Source organism: Triturus cristatus, chromosome 7 (assembly GCF_964204655.1).
Source record: "Triturus cristatus chromosome 7, aTriCri1.1, whole genome shotgun sequence".
NCBI lineage: Eukaryota > Metazoa > Chordata > Amphibia > Caudata > Salamandridae > Triturus > Triturus cristatus.
In genome coordinates this window covers 345,508,240-345,532,944 of record NC_140590.1, presented here as the reverse complement: position 1 = coordinate 345,532,944, position 24,705 = coordinate 345,508,240, and positions in this window count along the sequence as shown.

The window sequence follows — 24,705 nt, the reverse complement described above, 5'->3', positions numbered from 1 at the left end:
CGTTCTACCATCTCATCGACTCTCGGAAGGGGCTAAGAGTCAAACTGGGAGATTTTGTTGACCTCCCAGAAGTCGATGCAAAACCTGATGGAGCCGTCAGGTTTGAGCACCAACACTATGGGGGAGTTCCATTCGCTTGTGGATGGCTCAATGATACCCTGTCGCAACATTTGCTGCACTTCTTGTTCTATAGCTTGTCTTCTGGACTCAGGAATTCGATAGGGGCGCAGTTTTACCCGTTTCCCTGGTAGGGTAGAGATAACATGTTCTATTAAATTGGCTTTTCCTGGTTCGGTGGAAAAGACCCTCTGCAAAGAGTGTAACCTAGCTTCTAATTCTTGTCTCTGGTTTATAGGAAGGTCGTGGTCTATACTCTGTTGAAATAAAGGGGTTGCTCTTTGAGGGATTCCTAGGCAAGTAGGTATGGGCCCCTCCCATTTCTTTAATATATTGATGTGATATATTTGGGTGTTTGACTTTTTCTTGGGGTCTAATTCAAGGCGGTATGTCACAGGTGTAACTTTTTCTAGGACCCGAAAGGGACCCTGCCATTGTCCCAACAGTTTGTGATCGGAGGAGGGCATCATGAGAAGAGCAAAATCATTTATTTCCAGACTGCGTTCTTTGACCTTCCTATCGTATTGCGCTTTTTGTGCTGCTTGGGCCTGCTCCAAATTAGAGGTGACTATACTACGAAGTTGTCCCAGATGGGTTTTTAAGTTAAGTACATATTCGGATGAGGGTTGTGTCCATGTTGGCTCTTCTTCCCATTCTTCTTTTAACATATCGAGCAGTGTGCGGGGCTGCCTGCCATACAATAACTCGAAGCGTGAATATCCTGTGCTCTTTTGTACTTTACAGCGAATAGCGAAAAGGGCCAACGGCAACATATCTTCCCATTTACGTGTCTCGAGGTCCAATAATTTCTTTAGTGTTGTTTTTAGGGTAGCGTTGTATCTTTCCACTAACCCGTCGGTCTGGGGGTGGTATGCTGTTGTGCGGATTTGCTTGATGTTCAATAACATACATACTTGTTTCATTAAGCGAGAAACGAAGGGAGTCCCTTGATCAGTAATAATTTCTCGTGGGAACCCCACCCGGGAGAATAATCATTGCTTTAGCAATCTGTGTAGCATTCGGCTGGCGTAATGCCACAGCCTCTGGGAAGCGCGTGGCATTATCCACTATGACCAGAACAAAACTACATCCACTACAGGAAGGAAGTAGGGGACCAATAATATCCATCCCTACTCTGGAAAAAGGTTCCTGAATGAGTGGTAAGGGTTGTAAAGGGACATTCTGAGGTACACTTCTGCTGTTCTTTTGGCATAATGCGCACTCTTTGGCGAACTTGTTGATATATACCTGGCCAATAGAACTTTTCTAGAATGGCCTTTTCGGTCTTTTCTTCTCCGAAATGGCCACCTAACAGAGGACTATGGGCCAGGAACAGCACTTTTTCTCGATATTGTTGGGGAACTAGAAGTTGCAATGGCATATCCCTCCCTCCCTTCCGGTATAACAAACCCTTTTTAATGAGGAACTGAGGACCTACTTGTTTAGTGTCTTCCTCTTCAGTGGCTCTGGTCCAGGCATCTCGTAACGTGGGATCTTCTTTCTGGGTCGATAGAAAACCCTGGTCGTGTTGCCATATGGGCGCATTCGAGGGATTAGTTAAGGCCACTCTATTCCAGATTCGTTTCTCCCTTTTCTTTTGTTTTCCTGTCTTTCTAGGCTTGCTCTCCGGATATTCAGACTCAGATACCTGTGCGAAAGGTCCAATCCAGTCATCACCTTCAGTACAGGTTTCCCTCACCAGTGCAGGCATATGGGGGTAGTTGTTTCCTAGCACAAAGGACTCTGGTAGTTGGGGAATAAGGCTGACTCGTAATGGCAGGGTGTTAACAGGCGGATCATGTTGCACCTGAACTTCCGTAGTGAGATATTGTCGTTCATCCCCATGTACACACTGTATATTGACAAACCCAGTAGACTGTGTCACCCCTCCGGGGATTTCTTGGGGCCTCATTACACTGTGAAACAGCCAGTGTCTACTAGTGCATGTCGCTTTTCCCCATTGACCAACACGCCTTTGTGATATGGAGGGTTGGGACCAGAAGGGGTACAGTAGAAATTACGAAGGAGACCGACCTCCATGAGTTCCTCCTTTTGGAGACACACCCGAGCGATGTGCCCGAACCCCCCACAGTTGTAACATTGCGGGTCCTGTTGGGAAGGGGTTCTAATAGGTACCGGTAAAGGACTGGGCATGAGGGTAACAGGCGCGGTTTTAGAAGGGGGCTGCTGTCTTATTGGTCGGACGGGGGTACTACCCTGACGTTTCCAGTGATGTTCTTCTTTCCCTTTTTGGAGTTCCTGTGCCCTGTAAAAGGCACTAGCTATATCGATAGCCCTCTCTAGATTCAGCCCTGTATGCTGACGAACCCACTTCTGTACATGGGGGTATAAGGATGTTAGGTACTGTTCTAAATAAATCTTCTCCAGTATCTCGTTCTTTGACGCTGTTTGGGGTTTTAACCATCTATCTGCCATGTCCCGGATGCGATACGCAAGAGCTCTGGGGGTTTCTTGAGGCCCCTCCTTGATTTGTCTTAACCTGATCCGGTAGGTATCTTCATCAATCCCCAATCTTTCTAGAATGTTCCTTTTTACCTCATCGTAAGGAGTAAGGCCTTGGGGGTTGACAGCCTGATATGCAGCTTGCAGGTCCCCTGAAAGGAGTGGTCCTAGGTACTGTCCCCACTTGTCTATGTTCCACCCTGCAGCTCCGGCCATCCTTGCAAAATTAGCACACAAAAAAAATCAGGATCTTCTCCTTCTACGTATTTTTGAAGGACCACCGAGGGGAGCCCGGTGTGTCCTCTAGACTGACTAAGGGATTCTGCCAATTTCCCAATGGCCGCTTCCTGTGCTTGACTTTGAGTGGAAAGGGTTTGGTGCAGTCTTTCCCTATCCTCCTCGACAGCTGCCAAAAACTTCTCCATTATGCGTCCCAACTGTTCTTGCCCTTCCGCCTTCTTTTGGAAAGCAGTCTCCATTTTCCCCGATCCCACTTCTGACACCAAGTGTAGGAGGGATGGGCGGATAAAGAATCGAGGAGGTCTTATGCGTGAATCAATGATGGCGTAATTTATTGAGCTTTAACAAAAAAGTATAATAATGGCAATAATGGTAAGCAGGATTGGTGGGTGGTTTTCTTGCTTCACTCTTCCCGTCTTCCAGTCTTCCCGGTGGGTTCTTTCTCTCTAGGTGAGTGGTGGTTGCGTCCCCCGAGTACCGAGAGGAAAAAGAAATGAAGAGAGGGTTTGCGGTGAGTATTCGGGTTCTTCAAAGGCCCACATGAAAGAGGGAAGACCGCCACCAAGAGAAAAGGGGTTGAAACACCTTAGTGTACGCACTGGTTGAACGTGCAGGGGTAAAACAGGACGGGGAACTCCCCTTCATACTCTAAATACGCAAGAATTGCTCATCTAAAACTCCGGTAACCTCTTCTGTACTGGCCACTGCGTTGGAACAGGGTTTCTTGGCGTAAGGGACGAATTAGACAAAATAAACAAAAAAAAACAATACTTCCCCAGCACGCCGGACCTGTCTTGTCCCAAATTGAGCAGTAGTTTGTTTTTGTCGGTTTTCTATGCACTTCAGAATGTGCGCTTGCTCTGGCGTTCCTCACGTTTAAGCCTTCCCTCTTCTCTTCCCTTTGTATGGTGTTTCAATGGGGACAAGCAACAAACATCCAAAAGAAAAAGAAACAACTGGGGGGGGGGGAACAAACACAATCCCTTCTTTCGCCGCCCTCCCTGCCCCTCTCCCCGGTTCACATACCGCGGAAGCCGTAACTCTCCAGAGTTACGGTGGCGTGCAGGCGTCCTCAGGGGGCGTCCACCATTCCTCCGTCCAGGCGTCTGGTTCCGTGCCTTCTCCCTCCGAGTTGTTAAGGTTTCGTCTGTCGGTCCTCCGTTCCTCTCCGTGACGCTCCTCTTCTCCTCCCACGGTTCTGTCCTCTACTTCCTGCTTCGGGAATTCTTCCTCCTCGTCATGTTCTGGCGTCTGCCTTTTAGGGACTTGTCCCGCCTCTCGGGCCACTCCTGATTGGTCCTCCTCCTTTCCGGGCCGTCCCTCTTCCTGTGTGTAAGAGGAATTGGGGTTAGTTAACCCTTGGATGTCTAAAGATGTCGGATCGGCTTGTTTACGGTGTTCTGGGATGGCGAGGTCAGTGATTCCGCTAGGGACGACTGCGGGCTCCTCCTCACAATACCCTTTTCGGAGGAAGATAGTGCATATAGGTAATAATTCAGCCGGGTAAAGCTAGTATTTCGGCCCTAGGCTTCTCTCCAGGCTTCCTTTCCTTATCCCATGTTTTAATCTGGTCCCATTTAACACCCAATTCCACAGCGTGGTCACCTGCCTCCAAATGTCAACGGGCACCAGCAGACCAAAGAACATTTCAATATCTGCAAGCATCATTACTGTCGATAAAGCGGCTTCCGTCAATTCCTTATAGTATGCAGTAGTATTTTTCCTAGGGTCAGGTAACTGAGTCTTAAGGATAACACCTCACTCCTCTTCCATGGGGTATAAAACCACTGTTCTTGAAACCGGGCCTCTACCCTTGGTGTAAGAACAGCGTCATGCTAATCTCAAAGCTATGGCACCTCAGGGTGATATATGGGATGGACTTCCCTTATCCGAAACTGGGACACTGTCTTCAGGCTCTTCTCAAACAGCCTACCTCCATAAGCTACCAATGTCGCAACATTTCCGAAAACCTCCTCAGGCGCCATACCAGCTACGTATACATTATCTCTGATATCATAAATAATCTGGGGCGTTATAGCATTGAAGCAATGTTCCCACAATCCAATCAGTGCAGCCGATATGTGCTTAAGGGCATGCTGCTACACAAACGGCTCATAACCCCTCATCACACTCCACACATCTTCAGTACTATAAATGGGATGACGGGCCCACTGAGCGGCCTGATTTGCTACTACCTTTTTTTCTTCCTCCCCCACATCAGATCGTATTAAGATTTGTCCTAACCGCTCCCTAGCAGTTGTCCAGTCTCCGTCCCATGATTCACGTACAGCCGTTCCACTACCCAGTACTGCCGGGGAATGAGGGAAGAGGGAAGAAGTAGTAACTGAAAGAGTAGGCACCAATGTCATTAATGGCTGGATTGTGGGTGTGAGGGCTGGAGAAAAAGAAGACGTTGACACGATAGACATAGCAGAGAGAATAGCAGTTATCGCAGGAGGGCAAAGCCACGGAATTGAAAGGAGGCACAGGGGCTAAAGCAACTGAGTCAATAACAGAAGATACAGAAACAACAGGGGCAGAAGGGACAGACTACTGAGGCTGTGGCACAGCAGGGTATATTCTCTTCAGGGCGTATGGAGCCGGAGGTCGGGTGTCTAACAATTCCTCCATAAATATCACATTGTCTTCCTGAACCACGTAAGACTTTTCGAATTGCAATCGAAACTTCCTATCGGCACACTCTATTCCCTTCTCAGTCTTCTCTTTATCATACACAACGGCTTTCTGAGTAACTGTCTGCATCAGTCCCTTTCGGGCCTCCTTTTCTGCTTTCATTCGTCTCTGTTTAGCTTCCTTTTGCCATGTTCTAAGGGAATCAAACATTGACTGCCTACTCTTTTTCGCAAACAATTAATCCTGGAGGAAATTATGATTTTTCTCATCAAAAGTGTCCGTCAACGGCCACTGCAACTCGGCGTTGTCTCTAGTATATTTGTGTCATAATGTGCTAAACATAATAGGGCCAAGGCCATGCTTAACATACATCTCAAAGTTTAAGGTACCTTCTGGAGGCGCAGGCTGACTCTCTTCCAGTCGTGCATCAGTAGAACAACAACGACAACTCACACAACATAGTTTACTAAAACAGGGCATCTTAAAACGAGAACATTTTCACTATCTATGCCGAGCAGATATTTGCAAATGTCTTACCGATATTGGGCCGCAGAGCTCACCAAATCTAGATCAGAACAATACCATGTTCACAAAGAATTTTTAAAAAATTCAAGCGCGTGTCCAAAAACGATCCTCAGACTGTACCAAACACAAACCAAAGTGGCGCCATGGCCACAGAACAAAACCAAAGCAAACTCACATGATTCACACTGATCAAACAAAGTTATTCTCCACTGCTGACTCTTCAGACCAAACGGTCAGATCCAAGGGTTTCGCCGTTCAGGACCCCAGCCGGAAGGACCACTGGCCGAGGCACCACCTGGTCAGACAGACGGGGCAGTTGCGAGTACTGGACTCTCTCGTGTAGGGATCCCCGGTCCGCCTGTCGGACCCGACATGGCCCCATCCTCCTCACCCGTCCGTGGGTTAGGAAAGGGTCACTCACCCAATGGGGTCCCTGTTTGGGCACCAACCGAAGAAAGTGACCCAATTAGGGCCACCCGGGTCACTCGCGACCACCTCCCAGCCTTCCATACAAATGAAGAGTCGGTCAGAGAGTAGAGAATACAAACCAAAGTTATTTATCTGTATGCGCTCGAGCAGAGTCTGGTCTGACCTGCCTCCTTAGATAGCTGCTGAGGGACTGACCCCCATCCACAAGGTCAAGTCAGATATACATTTCCAACACCCCTAAGACCTGCCCAGACTGGAATTTTCCAGCCTGGGCACTGATGAACAAAGGAGGTACAGAAAGATGAGCTACCATCCTGAGACTGGGTACACGCTATCTTAGTTTCAAGGTTGCTCTGCCCATGCTCATCTTTCTGACAGTGGGAGCAGACCTACCTACGGGAAAGGCATGCAGTTACAGAATAATCTATTCATTAGTGCAGCGAAGCACAACCTTGAATGACAAAGAGAAACAATTGAGGCTGCTTTCTGCTGAGGCAGACAGTATGAGACAGAAGTTTTATTTCGATCATGGTACAAGATGGTGGCTGAATACAAAATGGTGCAGCAAATGTTGACTCAACTCTCACAATGCTAAAAGAAGTCAGACAGACGCATTTTCAGTCCAACACCACCTTGTGGCGACCGCATTGAATGGGGGGGTGTGGTGTGATGGCGAGATTCCTCCGATTTCGACCCCGCATTGAAGAGCGGGGGGTGCTGGTGATTGCTGCCTCAGGACAGCAGGTAAGAACTCGTGCCGCCCAGGGCAGACCGCCCCACCCCCCATTTCCTACACCACTCATACAACCTTATACAACATTTGTGTTCAATGTGCTCAATTAAAAGATTGCTACAAATAAATACATACAGCCAGTAGAAGTGAGCTAGTCACTCAGATCACAGGAGAGCCATACCAAAGTCATTCTTGAGTCTGGCTTCACCCTAACACACAATGAACACTTATTAAAAAATCTTAGTTTGAAAACTTGCACTTAGACAGATTGAAGTAAGACTGCCTGGAGGACTTTGCAGTGCCTGACATAAGAGTTCGCTAAATTATTGATGTGCTCTAAATGCTCAGTAATATTCTTTGTGGAGCAAAACTGTATTCTGCGAAACTGTGTACAAATTAGAGGGTTTTTTATATGTCTAGTCTAGGTTGATTTATTTGTTGCTAGTCTGTGTGGAATGAATAAGGTACAGTGGCATAAAGTTGATGGCCTGCAATTCACCTAGAACAGTTACAGGAAATTGCAATGCTTCTTGAGTCAAGATGCACTGAGTCAATCACAGAGGATTATCTGCAAAATTGGTATAACGTAGTAAAAAAAAAACTACATGGATTTAAAATGCATTCTCGAGAGTACAAAGTTAGATGTAAGGAAATTGGAGCAATATATGTACATAATAATGCCACTGGTCTTCTCTTCCTTAATACGACTATTTCAGACGACGCCTCACATCTCTAAGAAATAATACCGTAGATTATGAACATATTATGAGGTGCAAGAAGGTGGCATAGAGCGTGCTTTCAGGAAACAGACTGGCAATGGCACGTTTACGGCCTGCAATCTGGCGCACATTTTCAATTCACTTTGGTAAACAACTATATCGTGAAAAGGGAAACCATACATTTTGGATTTTATTTATAATCGTACTATATTTTAGCACCTCTCTTTTAAAGTATATTCAGGGGGATATGCACAAGAAAATGTTGGAGTATGGTGTAACACCAAATTTGGCTATACAGGGATGCTTCGTATTTAGAAAAATACAAAGGGCCGGACTGGCCGTTGCGGGCACCGGGCGTTTCGCCGGTGGGCCACCAGGATGGGGGCCGGTTTTGGGCCCCTGGGGGCCATTTTTATTACCGGGGGCGGCAATATCGGCCTCCTGTTACAAAATCGGCCAAAACCGGCCCTAGCAAACAGCTCTGCTGTGCACCCAAACCCCCGACGGGTGGGGCCTGCTGAGCAGTTTGCCAGGGCCTGTTTTGGTTCCCAGTCCGGCCCTGAAAATACAGCACACCCCTGCGTTTCCCCTAGCTCTGTTGCTAAAAAAGCTAGCTAGTGCCAGCACAGGCACCCTTGCCCCATGTTTCAACTGTGCCTGCTCTGCAGGGGTGACTGTTTATGTACAGGAAGGGACATCTCCCTGCACAAAGACTCTTTAAAGGCGATATGCTGCTTCTATATGTGCTGCAGAATGCAGCACACATAGGGGCATATTCTCAAGAATGTGTGATAACCATCGCAAAAGTTACTTAACGCAACCTCTAACATCGCAGTCTATCGCAGTAAATACACGCCGTGTTAACTAGTATTCACAACACAGCGGCACCATGCGATAGTCACCAGATAAAGTGTCAAATGACCACGATAAAACCAATACCACGCTGCAAAAATGCAAAAGAAGAACGCAAATAAAGTTGCGATGAGGCCAATTGTGATTCAAAAAGCAGCGAAAACCAGTCACAGGCCTGCAAATCCCACGCATCTGGCGGGAAAATGCACTATAAAAGCTACAAAAACAACACACCAGAAACAATCCAATGTGCGTAGAAACATGGATGCACCCTGACCGAGCGCAGAGGCCAACGCAAACCCCACAAGCCCCACAGACCACCAGAAAGGAACAACGGGGTCGGGGAAGGCCAAGTAGAAGAGGGAGAGGAAGACGGGGTGCAGTCCGCAGGAAAACAAGATCAGCATCACAGAGATGACAGAACACTACCATCAACTGACCCACAATCAGACTACCTTGAATGCAGCCGGAGTGTCGAGTATGCCAATGGAGGAGGCCAAGATGCGCTGGCATGATGTAAAACCCTAAACCAGGCCCAAAGCCGCTGCTAAAAGGAAGGCAGCAACGGTGACAGGAAGTGGGAGTCCTGCGCCACAGGAGGAGCTGGAGGAAATGGAGGCCAGTCATCAGTGTGGAGACGGTGCAAGGAGGTGGGAGTACGGACACAGCTCGAGAGGACCTGACACAACATCAACAGGGTGAGTAAAGCCCAGGGACTGGGGGGAGGGGGAGAGATGAGCCCAATGGCACACATGCACAATGATGTGTAGCACACTGCACACCCACAATGACCCTGGAACATGTCCCTCATCCCCGTGGCACACAGCAGCACACACAGAGCAATAACAGCACATTCACATTGACGACAATGTGGTACAATGTGCAACCCCCGACACTGCAGAACAGAGGACACAACTGGCTCCGCACACGCACAGAAACCGGCCTACTGCATCTGACAGAGCTGGAAACTGTGAAATGGAAATGTACGCGCACAACCTCACATCCGTCATGTAGTCCAAATGTACACTGTCCCGCATCTAAATCCTGCAACTCCAAAACAGTCACAATGTACATTGTCATACAGTCTGCATGTAAACAAGAACAATGCGCCAACATACATGTCAACACAATGTCAACATGCATCTCCCCTTCACATTGCAGAGGGACACACAACACCTCCAGCAGAGCACAGAAGACCACACATCAGTGATGCCGGAGAGGACCACCACACCTTCGACACCGACACCCTACAACAGCCCATTGACATCCCACGCAACCCACCACCAGGACCAGGGCAGCCAAGCTACTTAGAAGAGAACCCAACCCCTGCAACAGACCACACAGCATGAAGCACCTGCAAGCACGGCAGGCTCACAACACTTCACCGACCCACACATGGCACCCCAATGCCAGGTGTCAGAATGTCAAAAGGAGGTGGCCAAACAGGTGCGGTGTGTCCAAACCCATGGAAGGCGAACTAGATCACATACGTGGGTGTCTATTACCCTTCAGGGACCACCTACACCCCACAAAGGAGACCCACACTGCCATAGAGACACATGCAGATGCACATTCCCAGTACAGAACCACGCCTAGGGGCACGCACATATCAGTCACACACCCACATTGACTCTGAGTACGACGGCCCAGCCCACTCCCCTTACGAATTGAGTGGGTGACAACAAAGTTACATGTCCAAGCTCTAACCCGCTGCCTGCGGTGACATGTCTGCGTCCGCTGTACACAGCACAATGTAATGTCATAGGGCCCAGGGCCCTCATGCTAACAACAAGACCACAGAGACACACGCAGATATTATGTTGAACTGGCTACGGTCACGTGCACCCGGCCCCTTTATTGGCAGGGCCACACGTACAGTGATGCCTGTGCCGGATGTGTGTGGGGTGATTATAAGCCAGCCCACACGGAGTGCTTGGTGCTGGCAACAACTTGAACAGTGGACACCAGTGCAAAGGAAACAGAAAACCCCTGCATAACAGAGTCTACTTCTGAGCAACATGGAGGGAGCCGGAGCAAGTACAGAGGTCACCCAACATACGAACAGAAGTGTCCGTTAGTTGCAGTGCACTGAGGTTGGGACACTAGAGCTGAGCGCGCTCATGTGATGAAAATGACTAGGATTGTGTCCATTCCGGATATTCCTGATGCAGATGCATTGGGGTGGAGTGCTGAGCAGGGGATCAGGCATATGATGGCATCCACGACAGGTCTGAGCAACTCCGTTAGTCTGCCAGTACCACTGTTTCGACTCTGGCAGATGGTGGTTGGAGTTGGCCCTGGCGATGGTGGCGTGTGCCTCCTGCTGTGATGCGACGTCCGGGCCGGTCAGGACTCGATTTGATGTGTGAGCCCTGGTGGTCCGCAGTTGAGGCCTGAGGCAGCCGACAGCGCAGGCCCACATGCACATGGCATCGATGACCCCAAAACCACCGTCTCAGAGGTCATCCAATATTCATTCAGACCCTGACTTAAGCTGCACAGAGTTAGTGGCCTCGAATGCACAGCAGCCGGCACAGGCACACCGCCAAGGGATGGTGACTTGCGGTCCACTGAGGTAGGGCCACGCAGACAGAGCGGGGCCTCATCGATGTCGAAGGTGAATGTGGCGGAGGGTTGCGGGGGACATTGGAAGGTGTCCTCCAGGGCATGATGCAGAGGGCAGAAGTTATTCGGAAGCAGCAAATGGAGGAGTGGAAAGCGCTAGCCTTATTGCCACCACTAATTCGGTATCAGCTGCATGAGTATGAAAACTACCCCCTAGTCCATAGACTCAGATGCCACCAACGTACGACCAGAGAGTGTCCAGGAATGTCGGGGAACAGACTTAGTGGCACCGGGGCTGAGAGGGGATGCAGTCTGCGATGATGGCGGTACACTGATATGGACTCCAGCATTGACAAATCAAGACTCTGTGACCTACTAGACCTCAGTGTAGGCCGGAGGCAGCGGTCAGCAGTGGGCCACAGCCACGTGTCATAGGCTTGCGATGCACAGAGTTAGTGACATCAGGGTAGTTGTCGGAAGTGTTCGATCACCTCCGTAATGATGATCCTTTTTGTCTCCCAAATGCAATGCGTCATCCTCTTATGCCTCTCCTTGTGTCCAATGATATGTACTCTGCCTATGAATAATCGATGTTCAGTTCCAATTCTGTGACCCACTTGGACGCAGCATAGGCAGAGAGTAGTAGTCCGGGGGTGCCCATAGAATTTTGCGGTTGTGATGTACTAAGACCTGTTGACACCACATCGATGGGTGTATAGTGATATACACTCAACCATAATTAATGTGCTCTGCCATGGTGTAATCAAGACTCAGTTCCAAATGTGTGACCTACTTGTCTGCTGTGGAGTACGTCAATGAGAAAGAAGTACTGCGGGCCTGTGTTGTGGAGGCCGTGATGGTCTGAGGAGGCTGCGATGGTCGCAGGCCTCGGGCTTGAAGATTGCACTGGCACGTGGTGAGCCTTCTTCGACACACGCTGGTGTCGGCAGGTGGGCATTGAGGCCTGGGTACGCAGGGGCGGGTGGGACTGGTTCGGGGACCAGCGTCCCGGGGTGCAGCAGGCGCACAGGATCATTGGCAACACCGCTCACGGCGTCAGCCTCGTGGCGGGGTGAGAGGCGCCGCCCTGGCAGAGACGTTGGGCATTCCAGAAGAGGACCACGCCCAGAGTTACGTGCCTTTTATTCACACCCCTACCCTGGCCTGGCATACGCCAGACCAGCCCACTCCTCTCACGCTTACGGGGGGGACGTAGCAAGCTACATTTCCGGGATCTTCCCCAATGGTTTCGTCCACTGTCCACTACACTCCAAACACCAGCGGTGTGTGTTGACATGGATATGTGTGTGGTCTGCATTCTGCAGTCTGGCCAGCACATCCACGTCACACTTGGCATTGTGTACATTTTCATTCATCGGTCCCTTGCCTCCTTCGAACATGCCTGGTCCCCACTTCCGACATTCTGCTATTGTGTGGCTGAGGTGCCATGCCGTTGATGGCTAATGTACATGGCTGGCCCAGGATCCCACAGTGAGTTGTGCTGTTGTGTCTGGTAGGTGTGCATGTTGTATGTGAGCTTGTGACGTGTGCATTTCCCGTGTTGTGTGTTGCATGATTGTGGAGTTGAGGTGTGTGGTGTGTACATTTGGTATTGGCCAACGAGCAGTGCATTTCCGTGGGTGCCATCCTGGTGGCGCAGGTTGATTATGGACTGTCGGAAGGTGTAGAAATCATGCACAATGCCTAGGTGGTTGGCGGCGGCGTTGGTGGAGATTCCACGGTGGTCTACTATTGCCTGCACATTGGTGGGATACTTGCGCTTTCTGTTGCGCTTATTGTGTGCAGTGTTGCCAGAGGCCACTAGTGGGACATGTGTGCAGTCAATTGCCCCCTAACACGTGCAGGAAGCCAGCTGTGGGGTAAACGCCTTGCTTGGTCTCCGGCTGTTCCTGCGCAGTGTGTGGGAGGTATAGATAGTGGGGTACCAAGCTGATGGTGTCATCCATGACCGTTGTGAGGGACTTGGATTGGCCTGGCTGTGTGACTCCTCTCTCTCAGGCCGATATTGGTTGGAGGGTACCAGAGGCCAACACGTGCAGTACGGCCAGCAGCTTTGTCTGAGGTGGGATGTTGGTTGTCCGCAGTGTTGGTACCGTCAGCCTGTGGGCAATGTTGGTCAGGATGCGGAGGAGTGTTGTCCCTTTGAGCATATAGTGGGCAATGACATTCTCTGGTGTTGGGTCTGTGAGGCTGGTGCATTTTTGGAGGGTTGCTATCTTTGTCTGCGCTGCCTCAGTGTTGGTCCGAGGGAAGGGTGGTGGTGGGTGTCTGGGGGTGTGGGGGTGGTGGCGGTGGGTGTTGGGGCCCTCTTGAGTGGCCGGCCCGCATGTTCAGTGGCTCCATGGCATCTGTTGTTCTTGAGGTGTGGGTCTGGGCTGTGCTCCCTTTTGTGGTGCAGGCTGCCATCCGACTTTACACCAGGTCAGAGCAGGTGTTAATTTCCTGCTGCTAACGCGCAGTATCGCATGTTTTCTGGTCTTTTCGCCGATCTGGCTGGTTGTTGAGAATGTTGCAAAGTGGGTTTTTTCGCTGCTTTTTGCACGGGAACGCCTACTCTGCATCTCATTAACGATAGTTGCCGGGGTCATCTGTGGCACTGTTTTTAGCGGCTGCTATCGCGGGAACACTGGTTTTATGGGCTGTTAACACCAGCTTATGAATGGGGTGATAAATGTATCGCAAATTTGGCTGCGATAAAGTGCCGTTAACTCGGCGATAGCTCCTTGAGAATATGCCCCATAGAAAGAGCATAATATGAGGATAAATTAAGAATTTCTCATCGTATCGCTATCCTCAGACCAGGTTTTACCTGGCCTTTGTTTTTGGCGCTGCCCCATCATTGTAAATATGGGGCGGCATCAAAAAGCAATGGGTGTTGCGGAGGAACGCCCACAGCAACACCCAGAGCACACCCCTTTGCTGCAGCAGTCTGCTGCGATAACAGGCATATTCACAAGGTGGCACTACGCCACACTAAGTGGCTTAACGCCACCTTGTAAATATGGGGTAGAGAGCAACGACACTGGAGCGTCAGAGAAAGTGACGCTCCGTGGTGTAGGGGCTTGTAAATATGCCCCAGTGTGTGTTTATTACTCTTTACAAAGCTGCATTATGGACATAATAGAGGGTAGGCCCGGGGCCCGTCCTTTAATTGGGCCCCACGTCCGGGCTCAGACAAGCCTTGGTTCGTAGAAGTGGCATAAAACCACGCAGACGGAGAATGTTATTCCTTCTCTGTGTGCCTTGGCTGACAAGGCGGAGCATGTCGGCTTGGCATCCACTGTGCTGTTCTGGGATGTGTAATCTTGATCCGATGGTTGTAAAGCTGATTTCCAGTCAGCGCCGCCCCCTAAACCACTCCTGCTCTGCTCCTCAAACAAGGCCCGGACAAAGGGCCTTTGTAGGGGAGCGGCTCCTGACGCTGAAATTGTTTCATGAAAAAGTCCACTTTCTTATGAAGAAAGCAGAGCTCGTAATACTCCATTTTGGCTTAATGATACACTCTAGTTGCCCCGAACAAGTAACTCTACTTGTCTTTAACTTGGAACTAACAGATGAACCCTAACTCACCCCTCCGCCAAGCATGACCCTCTCTGAAAGCTCTACACCTCTCTCCCCGTCCTTAATTCCAAACGCTTCTGACAGGCCTGCATAAGACACTCCTGTTACTAACCTTCAAGCAAAAATACATCGTTTTCGACTTTCTTTCCAGCCTGCCCAGACCAGGCCCATCCTGGCTCTGCTTTTTGTCCTCGTTAATGTTCTTTACCCCTACTTCTCTGCTCATGAAACTTTCCTGCTCGTCACTTGCTTTAATTTAAGCTTTTCTATTTCCACCACCAGAAAAACACGCCCTAGAGGGGGTCTTATGTTTCCCTCAATCCCCCCACATAGGTATACTTTCCTCAAAACCTCTCCAGCGCTTCCATCACTTTTACTCCTATCCCTAGCGAGACAAATGCAGCCCCTCCTGCCAGAACAGCAAAGGCCATTTCTACCCAGTGTCCATGCGAATAACCACTCCTATATTGCGAGCTTTGCAACATCCAGCTTCTTCCCTGTTGACCCCTTTACATGTCCTGTTGATGTTGGTTGTATGTCAGAACAACGAGTTCCTGTACAACGCCTACCTTAACAACGCGGGGCAGATTTACAAGCCCCTTGCGCCACTTTTGCATCATTTTTAACATGGGAAAAATGGCGCAAAAGTGGTGCAAGGGGCTTGTACTTCTGCCCCACGGTCTCTACTACGACTGCGTCTTAACCACAAATTACTTTACCATGCATTTCTTTACCACGAACTTTCATGGTAAAGGCATGCATGGTAAACAGCTATCCGTGGCTAAGTTTACCACCTCCTCCCTCTCCCCCTGAGCCCTAAATACACCCCCCAACCTCCTTAAAACTACCCGAACCCCCACCCCCTAAAAACTAATCTGAACCCTTCCCACCCCCTAAAAACTACCCCAAACCCCCTCCCACCCCCTAAAAACTACCCTGAATCCCCCATCCCTAAAAACTACCCCGAACCCCCTCCAGCCCCCTAAAAACGACCCCAAACCCCCTCCTCCTCCTAAAAACTACCCCTAAAAACTACCCCAAACCCCCTCCTCCTCCTAAAAACGAACTCTAAAAACGACCCCAAACCCTCTCAACCCCTAAAACCTACCAGACCCAGTTGAGTTCCCTGGGCTTGAGACATCCCCACACCTTGGTCAGCTTCCACCTTCCCAGACTCCTCAGCCTTTCTTCTCCCCAGCCTAAGTCATAGCCTTCCATCGCCATCCCAAACCAAAAGGAATGAGCCCCAAAACAGCGATGCCCCTTCTATAAGCATCTCCTCGACACCTGCTCGCTTTATGTCACTCTCCTTCTATCCTCCTGCCTAAAAACACTCCCGGGCCCTTTATCCCTTATCCCCCCGTTCTCTCTATAAGCCCTCTCTGGGCATCTCTCTCCCGCCTGATTGCTCCAGAGACCCTTGCATCCCCTTCTGGCCTGTCTTGCTCTTGTGGACTCTACTTCAAACGCCATTCACTGCAGCTACCAAGTCAGCCTCACTCATTTCCCAGTTCTTAAACCTGGTCACTTTAAACTCCTTTAAGGCTCCATAAAACAAAATGTTGAAATGGCCCAATAAAATAGGGCATCCTAGGCAGATGAGCGTGCGGTTCTCATCTGCATTAATGCCCTCCAATATGTCCAGTTATGGCCCTTTTCTTATCTTCCAGGGGCAGCTGACACAAATAAACAGTGGTGGGTGGGTGAAGGAGGTGGGGGAGCGCGGAAGGAGGGCTGGAGTGAAGCGTGGGGGGTAAAAAATAAATAAATTAAAGACTTACCTGATGCTGCCAGCTGCCTCGTGCCTCAGTGCGCCTCTGCTCTCCTGCTCCCAGCAGTCCCTGGAACACATCACAGACTCCCCATCCAATCCAAGCCCTGATCTCATGCTATCAGCCACAGTCCGTGCAGGTAAGAGCGGTGGGGCCGGGTAGGGGGGATTTTGACAGACAATGACGAGGGAAAAGTAAATAAATAATTCATTTTATCTCATCATCGTCTGTCGAAATACACCCCACCTGGCCCCGCCACCCCACCGCTCTTACCTGCACGGGCCGCTGCTTCATGCTATACCTAGCATGAGAGGAGCATGGGGCTTGGCCTGAGCGGGCTGGTTTGGCGCTCGCTCAGGCATAGGGAGTCTGTGCTGTTTCTCCACCCGGCTGTGGAATACAGCCAGGTTGGAGAAACCTAAGTGTGCATGTCTGTTAGGCCGGCCGAAGACAGCCGGCCAAACAGACATGCGCACTTGTAGCGGTGCGTACCACTCCTCCTCCCAGTTCTCCCAGTGTCAAGCAGGATAGCCCGGCACGCCCCGCCCTTGAATCGGCAACTTGGGCATAGCAAGGAAAAATAAAATGGTAATAACATTTTTTGTTATCATTTTATTTTTCCTTTATTCACTGCTCAGAAGGCAGTGGGGCAGTGCGCCTCCGCTTTAACGAAGGTGTCGCCACTGTTATCTTCTCTCTGCCAACCCCTCCACAAATCACGTAACAAATCCCCCACTTGGGTCATATCACCAGAAGCCCTTCCTATAGAATGCTTAACCAGACAGCTTTTGAGATATGGTCACTGCAATAACTGTTTTTAAGTCATTATCAATATAAAAGATTACCACATCATATATTCGTACTTCCATGCCATTTGCCCCTTTACTTCCCTCTGCTCCTGACAAATTAATTCCATGCCCGTCCACAAGTGTTCTTGAAGAATAGCTCCAATGAACCATCATCTAACTGATGCCCCTCACCATCCTAGGTCCCACATCTCTGCTATTTCCTCCTTGTGTCTATCTCACCTCCGGCATCAGGCTCAAAACGGCGCCGGCGTACCGACGGACAGAGCGGTGCTCCCCTCCTGAGCGGTTGCCAGGTTGAGGTGTGGTGATTTACCCAGTGTGCATGGGTTATTTGCATTAACCTATGGACACACTGCAAGAGTGTGTCCTTTGTATCCTTTTTTGTGTTAACAACACATTTCCTTTGCACGCAGCAGTAATATAGGTCCTGATGAATGCCGAGCTTACTTACAGGCTATATGGCAGAAACATGTTGACCAATTGTTTCATCACCAAGGTCTAATTATCTGTTGACTGTTGGTGTACATTTTTTTATTCCTGGCCAAGAACGTTCTCCATTAAAGCTTTTTTCAACGTTCCTGAGCTAGTTTTATATTTCACTTTCCCTCACATTTTTTCTTGTTTTGCGCTGCGCCCTCACTCATACTTTGAGCTCTACATTTGTGGATTTAGAACATCCGATATCACATTATAAAACATCCCTGAGCTCCTCCCTCTCAGAGAGGGGGTTGTAGCCCCCAGAGGAACTAGGTTTTTCCTCTGGGAGGAGAATCCCAAATGATGAAGCATGTCACCTTTGGTGAGTGAGGGATTTCGTCCTATAAAGGGATATGCCCAAAGATACATCTATTGGGCTGAGACATTGGTTGTGTTCCGCATTTTTTCTTTGAACTTGATGTAGTGGTTTCCACACTTTCTTAGCGTCGGATAGACCCCAGGGTTTCGTACTGTTATTTATCCACTGCCGGAGCCAGACCACGGAATCTTAGTCGCTAAAATCGAGACAGCGCATTGGCAATTTGTTTGTCTAGACCAGGTATGTACCACGCAAGGAGCATCGTAAATGCCTCAACACTGAGGCCCTCATCACGAGTGGCAAAATTTCTTTAGACGACATTTATCAGATCCTATATAATGTGCCTTTGCTCTTGTCAGAATTTACCAACATGCATCTTTAGCACTTACTGCACCAAAATATGCATGTCCCTGTAAATTTCGGGCATTCATCCCGTGAAAACGTTTGGCTGGTGTGACCTGCCAAAATGTATACGGGGCAAACTGGGGAGTGGGGGGGGGGCGGTGGCGCAGTGGTAGCCACCAAACTCATAGTTCCCGTATGTGCAATAATATCAGTTACCACCTGTCAGACTATCCGTGCCACTTGTAAGGGCCTTCTTTAACCCTTTGGCAAGCGTCCTGCAGTCCCACCTGCTCATGACCTCCGCCACTCTGGAAAAGGGCCGCCCACAATATTTAGGGGTCCGGCCTGCCTGGCAGGGATCGCACTGCTATGAAGGGAATTTTCCCTCATGGAAAATGAGTGACGGTCCACCGCCCTAAATATATAGCGGGACAAACTTAGTGTGACATAGTGGTCCTGTGGTGGCCAGACATGCGGGTCAAGTGCAGAGCCAGTGGAGCCCCCTGTGGTAACCCAGTGGTGACCCCGACTCTCAATAAAGCAGGAAAACCACTGCCTTGGTGGATCAGGAGGTACGCCGTACAACAGTGCTCTGTCAAACCCTAAAACATACCCAACGTGCCTCAGCAGCACAGCACGCAACAGTCATTGCCTGCTCATTTGTTCATCACCGCTATGCCTGCTTCATTGTCAATTACAAAAGTCACTTTTCTGTTTTCTAGTTTGTTGTCCCACAGCACCATAGCCAAGTAAAGAAGTCCAAAGCTGCAATGCCATCTTTCCGCTATTTTACGTCCTCTGGCTACTTTGCACAGAAATCTTCCTTTCAGGAAAAGACCGAAACCACTTGCACCCAACGCATTGGAAAGCAATTCTACCACCCAAGTACCTGATCCCTCTGAAGCCACACCGCCACTCTTATAGGTTTCCAAGAAGATAATCCCAGTCAGTCTGTCCAGCCTCATTCCTTCTTAAGCTCTGATGGTTTTGATGTGTCTGTAGAATACCCCACCCAGAGCCAGCACTGGACAGGCACAGTTTGGGCAGCCCAGATGTGCTGTGGTTTCCTCAGTTCATGTTTCATTTTTCCCACCACTTCCTGCAACAAATCCTTCAAAAACATTCAATATTTGACAGTTGGCAAACACGACACCACGGCCCCTGAATCACGCTCAGTATCCAGAAATGTGCTGGTCAAGGCTGTCCCCTAGTCCTTCTGGAGCCAGCGACACCAAATGTCTCAAATACCCTCTCCAATATATTCATCAATATATTCTCCATGCCCTCTTTCCAGCCACCTAGCAAAAAGTCATCAAGGTAATGCAGAACTGGCTGTGAATCCTTCTTTACCTTTACCACTCACTCTAAAAATTAACTGATGGTCTCGAAAACTGCACATGCGACAGAGCAGCCCATCAGCATTACCTTGACGAGGAATGTCTGACCCTCAGACTGAGTCCTCAATAAGGGAACATTGTCTGGATGAACAATCAGTAACCTGAAGGCCATTTCACATCAGCTTTGCCCATCTCAGTTCCTACCTGGCATTCCTAAACCAATCCAATGGCCTTGTAGATACTAGAATAAGACAATGAGCACTGACTCTGGCAACCATAGTCACTCACTCATTCACCTTCTAGGCAACAAAGGTGGTGAATCAGTCTGCATCCTCCCCTCACCTTGCTCGGAACAGTCTAATGTGACATGATAATGTTGGGAAGTGGGATCTCCTGAAAGGGACCCACAATTAACCCTGCCTGAACTTCTTGCATTAGACTAGTCTGATCTACCTCTGCCATGTCCTTTACAGATGCAAATGCTCAGCCCTACGGCTACGCCACAGTTCTGTATACAGCATTTTTTAATTCAACTTGAACATGCTTCTCTCAGCCGTTGCACTGCTGCCCTCTCTGGGTATACTGCCAACCACGGTTCAATCACCCACATTAACTGGAGTATTGGCCTTTGCCCATAATCTGTCTCCTGTCATCTCTACCCTCGGAAACCTCCTCTGCCCACTTCTCTGCCAAAGGATTGCACCAAAGGTTGTTTCCCCTTCCATGTGGAACATACTCCCACAACTTTGCTCTTGGCTTGTTTAAAGGGCACATGAGGCAGGGGTGCTGGGGTAGTGCAATCACCATGTGCACTGCTGGAAAAGGCCTGGTTGGTATCATTAACTGGAGCCAAAGCTCACCCCATTTGAAAGAATCTAGTTCACCTCTGTGCACAACCACCTGCCCCATACTTCCCATCAGGTCCCCACAATCGAAGCTCACCTTGCCCACCACCTCCATTTTGTGTATTCTACCCCATCTCTCGCATCCGACCTGTCCTGCTACCACACCTCCCACTAATCACCATCATATGCCCTTCTGATGGCCCTTGTGCGGGCTGTCCTCTAGCTCTAGTCGACCTTGGTCTCTTCTCCACAGTCTGTCTACTATCTCGATCTTTCCCTTTTCTTTGTCTTTGCAGGCTGTAGCTCACTACCCTTTCCCCTCTCTTATTCCACCAAACCCTGACTCTCCTTTCTTTATTGCCCCGCCTTGACCTCTGTGACACCATCACCACTGGTGCCACTGTTGCACCTTCGCTTTAAATCCTTCACCCTTTCTACCTCCGGCCGCCTCTCGTCCTCTAAAGAGGAATCATTCATCTCCTCAGTCAGTGCCTCCAATGTTGGCCGCCATGCAGCCCTCTTATGAGAACTCTAAACTGAAATCATGTTATTTGGAATTATGAATGAGCATGATCTTGTGTTCAGGAACTCTAAACTGGAGTCATCTTGTTTGGGATTATGAACTTCACATTAGAGTGACTGTGTTTATCATTAAAAACTCAACACTGGAGTCCTCTCATTGAAAACATAAACTAAACACTGATGTCATCCTGTTTAGGATTCTGAACTCACTACTGGAGACAGCATTATACATTGTACACATTTTGTTTACTTCACTTGCTTTGAATATGGTAAGATGACTTCTCCTCCTCTCTGGCGCTGGTGATTCGAGGTCCCTTCCCTGGCTCCTCCTGTGACTCACTTGTGTCACTGCTGCTCACTGTGGAGAATGACTGTGAGAGAGAGAGAGAGAGTGTGAGAGAGAGAGAGAGAGAGAGATAGAGAGATAGAGATAGAGAGAGAGAGAGAGAGAGAGAGAGAGAGAGAGACCTGTTCATTTGTGGCATCATGTGCTACAATTGATATAGCCCTGATGATCATCAGGCATCTCACTGCTGAACATACCTAGTGATGTTATCCCACCTAAGCAAAGCTGAGAAAAAATGCATCATTGTTACCTAGAATTGATGATCAATCCAGTCAACCGTGGACAATGTCTTCCCTAATGCACCATGTACTGTGTTGTCTAAGCTAGAAGGCTGACAGCAACATTTTAGTTTACCATGGCTTCACTCGCACAAATCAGCTTTCTGTGAGGTCTTTGTGTGTGTGTCTGTGTGTGTGCATCCTTGAAAGTGGTAATGTGAGTGTAAACAAGTATGGTTCGCCTAATTTACGATGGTATAACACTCCTAAATAATATACATCATATAGCCCTCTATGCAGATGATATGCTGTTCTTCCTTTGTGATAAACGAGTTGACGTCCCTAAGGGAACCCACCTTCTTTATGAATTCGGAAATATATTGGGCTTATCCGTAAACTAGCAGAAGACCAGTATATTCTCCCTACATCCCATGACTGAGGTGACTTCCGTCCCAATTGTGAGTAGGTGGGAACCCATAACCTTTCGGTCTTTTGGTGTCCAGCTCTACAGAACGGAACTCAACATACTTGAAGGTAATGTGGGCGGAGCGATTACATCACTACGCACTGGGATACATTCCTGGAAATCTAGCCCCACTATCTGTAGCGGGAAAGGTGCCGATTGCTAAAATTGTAGCACTGCTATATTATTTTGCCACCCTACCCATAATAATCCAGAGAAGTAAATACGGGAGCTGAATACGCCACTCACTGACCTAAAATGGAGCACAGTAGAGCTGGTTGGCGGGTTCCCTCCAGTACTCCAGTGTTGTGTCCTGCGAGACGCATTCTAGTGTCTCGACAGGCACAGAGTTAGTAGCCACTCCCCTATGGGAGTGGGCACATTTGCACCCCACATGCATCCCTCACAGGCGTCAGGAGTGACGTGAGTCTTTTAATAAAAGGGCCCGGGTACACGTGCTCGTGGCCAGTTGTCTAACTATCGCAATCGTGTCTGTGTGAGTATCACATCAGCATGTGGGCCTAGAGCCCACAACACCACATTGGCGACGAGGCGGATCTGACCCGCATGCCTGAGTCTCGGCACTTCCCCAGATGTGACTTTCCCATGGCCTGTGGAAGGAGCTCGACTTCGTCACGGTGTGACGGGTTTAAGACTGGCCGTCTCCCACCCTCATTCATTTGGGTGGAAGGAGGAGATAACGCTGATGCCCAGCTCCGGTGTGAGGGCGATATGTCTACGGCCCCCCACTGCGACGCTTGCATCAGCCCCGAGGGCAGTAGTGGTCCGCTGTAGCGTAGGCCGGCTGGCGACCCACCCCGATGCAGCGGGACACCTCCTGAAGCACCCACGCCGGTGGGAAGAGTGGGCCACCCTACAGCGCCCCTGCAGAGTGCAGGTCTCAGTGAGCCCTGCCGCAGAGAAGTGCCAACAGATGCCCGTACACCAGAGCAGCTGCAGCACCAGAGGTAGGACTGAAATTGCGTTAGGACATGCTGCATCCCCACACAGCGACTGCTCTGTGCGCACCGGGGAGGAAGTGACAGGAAGGCAGGCCTGCGGGGAATGGGTCCATGTCCCCCCTACCTGCTCAGGCATGAGTAGTCCATCTTGCCTGGCGCTGGCTGCCCAGTGAAGCCGCGTCACAGCAGAAAGCTCGGTCCCCGCACAGCGCAATGGCCTGGTACATGCCTCTGCCTCCTGTACCCAAATGCGGCCCACAAATGAAGAAGCCCGACTAACTCCGACATCAAGCTCGTGCTCAGAGAGGCGGCCACAGCGGTTGGCAGAGCAGCACACAGCGCCACCTGGCAGTCGCCCCGGAATACCGCAGCATCCCATAAGGAGCAGCAACAAAACAAACACAGATCGTTCCACAGACTTAGTGCACGCACCAAAGCTCGAAAGGTGCTGAAAAAGGGGGCTTCAGCACAGAGACACCTGTGAGAATCCGACCAGCTCTGCCCCAAGCAGCACTGATGGTCCTGCAAGCTCCATGCAACACACCAAGACCGCAAGGTGCTGGTAAAGCAAAGGGGCCCCCAGTGCACACAAACACGTTTAACACTCAATCCAGCTCTGACTCAAGCAACTAGCAGCAGCCTATATTGCCCTGCATACATGGGAATCTCGCAGAAAGGAAGGTAGCTTCCCTTCTCTGCACGGGAGTGGCAAGAGCCAGCAGCTTTGAGAAAGCACATCGGAGCCTGCAGTAAGCACGAACACCACACCGCCCCCTGGTGGCCACCGGTGATACGCCACCCAAGAAAGTGAGCACAGGAGATTGTGAGCAGGTTGGTGTCTGGGGATGAGACAACCTACTGCAGCCACAAGTCGGGCAAAACAAAGCAGGCCCCCAGTGCAGCGCAGAACTACTGCTAGGTGCCCGAACAGCAAAGCAGTGTATGAAACACCACAACACTGCACCCAGAATGAAACAAAACAAAGGGTGATAGCGGGCGCACCCTCCCAACTGATCACGGCGCAGCCCAACCAGGAGGAGAAGGCAGAGTGGGAAACACTGAGCACTACTCAATACGCCACAGCAAGAGACTGATTGGAATAGTGCCACCTGCCCCCATGGACTGCATGTCAGGTTCACATAGAGAGACTGCTCACTCTGCAGAAAGCCTGCATGAAGCCTGCACAGGCGCCACCACGCAACGTCCAGCCAAAGCAGGGTTAATAAAAGTCAACAGCAGCAACGTCGACAAGCATCAGTCTCAGCAAGGTGATCACTGATCGAGCAACAGCTCAAATGAGTCTACCCCTGCCGAAAGTGCAAGAAAAGACTGGTGCAGAGAGTGGCCACCAGCAGCGGCCCAACACTGTACCAGGTGAGAAGAGTGCGCCACACGACCCTGGCAGTGAACGACCACCACTGCAAGAAGGAA